Source organism: Halichoerus grypus, chromosome 8, assembly GCF_964656455.1.
Source record: "Halichoerus grypus chromosome 8, mHalGry1.hap1.1, whole genome shotgun sequence".
Taxonomy (NCBI): domain Eukaryota; kingdom Metazoa; phylum Chordata; class Mammalia; order Carnivora; family Phocidae; genus Halichoerus; species Halichoerus grypus.
Window position 1 is genome coordinate 50,597,605 of NC_135719.1, and position 6,534 is coordinate 50,604,138.

A 6,534-nucleotide genomic window follows, 5' to 3' on the forward strand; every position below is an offset into this window, starting at 1 on the left:
ATCTAGCCACTCAGGAAAGTGTGAAGAAGCAAATAAAAACCACTCGGGCAGACAGGCGCTATAGGTCCCATTTTACACACGGAAACACAAGCTCAGAGAGATTAAGTTACTGGCTCTCGGTGGCCCAGCCGGCTGCGTCGGTCCCAGAGTAGTCCCGATTTAGTGTTACGCTCCCTGCGACAGGTGCGATACTGACCCAGTTCTAGGTCCTGAACACGTGGCCTTTAGCCAGCCACCTGGGTACTGTGTGGCTGGGCGGATCAGATCTTGTCACCGTGACTCCCCATCTGCGTTACCTGGAGCACGTGGTTGGACTTTGAGACTTCACTCACCAGTGGAGGTTCAAGTGAGATAGATGTAACCTGGGTTTGCTGAGCGCGAGGTCCCAGTTACCAGGTGATAAAAAGGGAAGGGATCTAACATGTGTTAAACACCCACTACCGTCTTCTAGCCAGGCACTTTTACACACAGTATCTCATTTAAACCTCGCACCACTCCGCAGGCTGCTGTTACCGTGCTCTTTTTGGCCTGAGGGAAACTGAGTTTGTAATTGGTTAATCCGTGCGGGCCTGGATCCCCGGCTCTTTGACCTCTTTATGGAAAAGGGGACAGGGCAAGCCTCAATTGGCCGCTTGGGCCGGCATTACCCCCGAGCTAGCCTTCGATCTCTCTGGGGAACGGCCTTGAGGACGTCCGGGGCTATTACAAATATTGCCTCCAAGTTGGGGCTTCTTGTAAAACCCGGCGAAGGAGCTGGAGGGCCAGGAGGCGAGCAGGGGGAGGGGGGAGGCTGATGTGGCAATCCTGCGGGCAGGGCGAAAGGGGGAAGGAAGGTCAGGAAATGATTAACCGGGCCGGGCTGCGTAGTGGTTAGAGCAGGGCACCTCCCCGCCGCGCGGTCCTGGAGGAGCCCAGGGACGCTCGCCGGGTCACTTCTCACTGCCCGCTTCCCCCCCGCCCCCCCCCACACACCCTCCGCCGCGACTTGAAGTTCAGTCACCTGGGGCATCTCTGCCCACCCTTTCCCCCGGTAATATTTTGGAATTAAAGCTCTTCTGTCGCTTTCCAAGTTTTATTTGATTGCTTTTAGAGCAAGCCCGGGTTTGGAGATTTTAGGACAGTGAGGAGTTGTGGAAAGTGCAGCTGCTCAAATCTTAGCTCTGTTGCCTGCTTGATGGCCAATTTTAGCAAGTGTCTCTAGTCCTCCCAAGCTTTTTTTCTCTCTTTTTTTTAATCTGTAAAACTGGAAAAATAATACTTATCTCACAAGGAAGATGCGAGAATTCATGAGAATTGCCACTGCTTAGTAGATAGCCAATAATTTATAAAGCTTTTTTTTTTTTAATAGCCGGTGAGGGCATAATACCCTAGGAAGGGAGTGGATAAACAATCAATCAGACCTTTGCTCAATCTGACCTTCCAGCCCTCTCCGCTTTTTCTTCCAAGGCCTGGCTAGACCAACCTCTGGTTCTCTCTAGACAACTACCCCCCATTTAGTATCCATACCCTCTCATTTAGCCATGGAACATGCGGTGTGACCCATGTCGTCTTCCATAAACAGCATGTAATGCTTCTTTTTCCACTCTCTGAGAGACTCAGTTTCCTTATCCTCTAGACCTCAGCTTAAACATCACTTCCTCAGGGAGGCCTTTCCTGACCCCACTCCACCCGCAGGTTACCTCCAGATATGTGATGCCCTTGTTTGCCCTCACACTCTGCCTTTTAAAAACACTCTTCATGCATGTAATTATTTGTTTAATGTCTCTCTCTCCCTTGGAGGTCCATACGGGTAGCAAACAAGTCTGTATGGTTTCCTGCTGTATTCCTGACATAACCTGTGGAACATGTAGGATGTCCAATAAATAAGTGTTCAATAATGAATGGTCGATTAGCAATGTCTACCTTGGGCAGGAGCATAGGAAGTGGCTGAGTATATGTCAGGTATTTGCTTCTCCCCCTCAACCCCCAGGTAATCTCTAAATTTCCTTTTGGCTCTGAGTGTATCATTTTAACGGCATTAGGAATGTGAAAGCCCCTAAGGTGTAAACTGCTTTAAAAAAGAAAGAAAGAAAAGAAAAGAAAGAAAGAAAGAGAGAGAGAGAGAAAGAGAGAAAGAAAGAAAGAAAGAAAGAAAGAAAGAAAGAAAGGAAAGAAAGAAAGAAACCAAAGAGAGAAGAAGGAGGAGAAGAAGAAGAAGAAAGAGAAGATTTTCATTAGCCTCTTCTCCTCCCAACCAGAATTAAAAACTCCTCCGGAGCAGGGGCCCTAATTTAGTCATCACTGACTGCTAAAGTCCCCAGAGGGTGAACTATGACTTTCAAACAGTCCAGAGAAGCTGGCAAAATCAGAAAGGCCCTCCTGGGGCTTTCACTAGATTTCCCTAAAACTAGAGACAGAACTTTCCTGTGTCTCTGAAAGTTTTCATTAAAAAAAACAAAAAACAAAAAGCCTTCGCGGTGAGTAAATGTGTCAAACTCGGGGAAGACCATGGGGCACACTGGGAAATCCGCTTTCTCAGTCCCTAATCTCTTCGGCTACATACAACAACAACGTTTGCTTTTTTGTTCTTGGCGCACATCCCTTTGGCGCTGAGGAGCTCTGATACACTTAAAGCCCTAGTGGTGACCAGCCAGCCTCCGGCTCGGGCCCTGGGGACCGTGGCTGCGGGGATTCCCCAACCAGCTCCCTCCCACCCACCCCCGTCGCGAGGCCCAGGCGGGGGATGGGGGCGCTCCTGCCAGAAGAGGCGGGTGTGTTTTCAAACTTTGCACCTTTCAGAGAAGAGGAATACACGATTTCGACCATGCTATCAAATGTTTCTCTTCTAAAAAAAAAAAAAAAATTATATATATATATAAAGGAGGGGGGTTGCTGAGAGGGGACGTCATACATTGTCATGGGAACAACGATCAGGAAAGGTCTCAAGATTGCTGTGACCTTCCCCTAGCCTTACACTTGAGACTAGCAGCGGAATCGGGGGTCCCGCCCGAAGCAAGGATTACAAACTGACCAGGCCCTGGGGAAGACTTAGCTTTGACTATCCCCACGCAGGCAAGGCTTATTGGAAGCACCCAGAGAGCTGAGTTAATTATTTACCCTAGAGATTTTTCTGGGAGCAAAGCCTCCTTGGGAAACCAAAGTTAGATCTAGAGAAGGCTCGGTGAATATTCGGGGGCGGGGGGCGGGGGGCGCGGAGGAGGAACAGTGCCTCAGGGACTCTTTTTATCACCTGATTTAATTTTCCAAGAATCACTAATCTGATACTTGCTTGCTTGGTTACTTGTTTATCTATTATCATTCTCTTCCATGAGAACAGAGACCTTTCCAGTCCTGTTCACTGCCTGACTTCCAGCTCCTGGAATTCTGCCTGGTCCTTGGCAGGTCCTCGGTAACTATTTGAATGACTGAATGAAGGAAGGTGGGCGTGGCCGTCACCCAGCAAGGGCTCTCTTTCGCTCTCAGGAATCCCAGCAGCCTCATTCTCCCACTTCTTCCCATTTACCCGTTTCGCACTATCTCCCTGCCCAAAATTCTTCAGTGGCTCCCCATCTCTGGCAAGATAAAATCAATCGAAAACCCACCTGCCATCACAGTCACCTGTCCCTTCTCCTTTGCTAAGGTTTATTCATTCATTCATTCACTCATTCATTTATTATTTTTACTGTTCCAGCAGTACCAAAGAAAGCTCCTTCATTATAGAAAATATGCTTCCTTACACCTCTGTGTCCTTCCTCATCTGTCTGCCTTCTACCTGGCCAGTTCCTACTCCTTCCCCATGAAACACATAACCTCAAGGAAGTCCTCCATCACTCACCTAAGCAAACTTCTAAGCCCCCGCCCCCAACCCCCCCCCCCCATTCTGTTCCATTAGCTTGTCACATAGTGCTGTTACTTTCTGTTTACCGCTCAGTCTCGCTTGGGAACAGATGCTTTTCTTTTTCTCTATGGATACTAGGCACCTAGTTCTGCAATTTCAGATGTTAAGAAAAGATCGTATTTGTTGATTGAATGTTGAAAATGCCCCTTTTAAGAGTGATTATATCAATCATTACATATAATGGTCCCCTAGGTATTCACAGAAAGAACTGCAATTAGGTAACAACAGAAACTTAACGTTTTGGGGTCCCAACTAGGTGCCAAATACTATATCAGGTGGTTTTCATTTCTTCTTTAATCCCCACAACTAACCTGAGAGGTAGGTATTATCATTTTCATTTTGATGGTGAAAGAACTAAAACTCAAAGAAGGTGAAATAAGTGCACAATTTTTTTTTAAAGATTTTTTTTTTAATTTATTTGACAGAGAGAGACACAGTGAGAGAGGGAACACAAGCAGGGGGAGTGGGAGAGGGAGAAGCAGGCTTCCCGTGGAGCAGGGAGCCCGATGCGGGGCTTGATCCCAGGACCCTGGGATCACGACCTGAGCCGAAGGCAGACGCCAAACGACTGCGCCACCCAGGTGCCCCAATAAGTGCACAATTTTACACAATTAGTACTTGGTCTTTTGTCAAAGGTGGTAGAATTTCACCCCTCATACACTTGGTCAGCTAAAGGATTTTGCAGTATTATGTGGGGGTAGCTGAAGTTCCTAATAATGAAGTCTCTAAGGTACCAAAGGACACAGAATAGCCTTCTGACTAACTAAAGAAAGAATCATTTCAGACCATTGTAATAATCATTACGTCATCAACATCTTCATTTGTATTGCTTTTAATGCTTTCTTCTTTATCATTGAAATGTGGAACTTCACAGCACTTTCAGGAAGGTGATGAGAAAGTTCTCCTGTTTAAAGACCCACCTTGCAGATAAAGCACTGCACGATTAAGCAAAAACAGTGTGGCCCTAGCACCAAACAACTGTGACAGTGAGGAATTACTTCTGTCTCTAGGCCTTAGTCTCCCATCTGTAAAACCAGGGAGTTGAATTAGATGATCCCCAAGGGCCTTTCCAGAGTGAGCATCCAGAGATCCTGTGATAGCTCATGGTCACACAGTGACACTGACAGAGGCGGGATGATCCTTGTATCCTGTGGCAGAGACTGCTGGCTGTTCACCCCAGACCTGTTTCTTTTCCTCCTGGGTTCACAACTAGAAATTCCTCAGCTTCCCTTGTGACTAGGTGTAGCCATTTTTAGTCAATGGAGTCTGAGCAAAAATCGCAAGGATCAGCCTTGGCCGGCAGTGTGGACAGCTGCCCAAGACAAAAATACTTTAGTGTCCAGTTTTGTTTATCAACACTGAAGGAAGTGGGAGAAATATATTAGGTCAGATCTGGAAAGAAATGTGGGTCTCCTCAGCTTCCAGTCTGTTCTTTCCGTGTTCTCTCTTCAACCATTCATTCATTTGTTCAACAAATCTTGTCTGTGCTCCTGCTACATGCCAGGTTCTGAAGATACAGGGACTCAGAGCCCAGTGCTACATGGGATCCTCCTCTACTAACATCTCTTTGCCCCTATAAAAATGGAAAGTGCTGTGGTATCACTCCTTTCCCCTTCCTTGTTCATTGCCTGCCTGGATATCAGAGCCTTTGAGTTTCAAAGTGCTGTCTAGACATGGAGCTTTAAGCCTTCTAAATGTGAAAATGGCTTTACATGTAAAGGGCCTATCTTGGTGCTTGGCATACAGTAGATCTTCAATAAATGTTCATTTTCTTGATACCTTGTTAAATAGGATTGATATGGAAGATAGAGGATGATGGCTTGAAATCACTGATTCTAGTATAGTCAAGCGCAGAAGGTTAGATTTAAAGGGATCTGGGCCAGGCCATTCAACAAATATCACCGATGCTCAAGGCTGGTGGGATACAAAAGTGATGCTCCGGGCACATGGGATACACAAAGTCTCACTCTTAAAGGGATGAGGAAGGGCAAGAGAAACAAACCATCAAGCAGGTAATTACAACACAGTGTGATAAGTGCTAGGAGGGGAAGTACAGGATGTTGCTTAGCCACAAACAAGGGGCAACTAACCTAAACTGGTGGGGGGAGGGGCTGGAAGCATCAGGCAGGGCTTCCTGGAGGAAGTGACATACGACTTGAGACTTAATTGATAGTAGGTCAAGTGTGGTGGGGGGAGTGGGGCATAGTGTCCAACTGTATCTGCAAATGCTCAGAGGCTTGGAGAGCACCTGAACCTACCAGTCTGGCTGGAGAGTCATGTGGAAGGAGATAGAAAGATGAAAGATGAGGCTGGGAAGTAGGCAGAAGACAAACAGTGTAGGGCTGCTGACTCCCCAGAAGAGAGAACTGCCAACATAGAGAAGTCTGGGGCCCCAGGACTCTGGCATCTTTCAGGATTGCACTTTGCTAGGTCCTGGGAAAGGGGATAAGGGTGCAAAGATGCAGAAAGATAAGAGATAAGAGAGTAAAGAAAGGCACTAACAGTTATTAAACACCTATAAGATGTTGAACTGCATTAGTCACATGGAAAATGCAAACTAAAACCACAGTGCATACCTACCTAGAAACAAAGAAGCAGGGATTAGAATGCAGATGTTACTCCCCCCTACCGTAATCATGAGGGGAAACTGTGCTGTG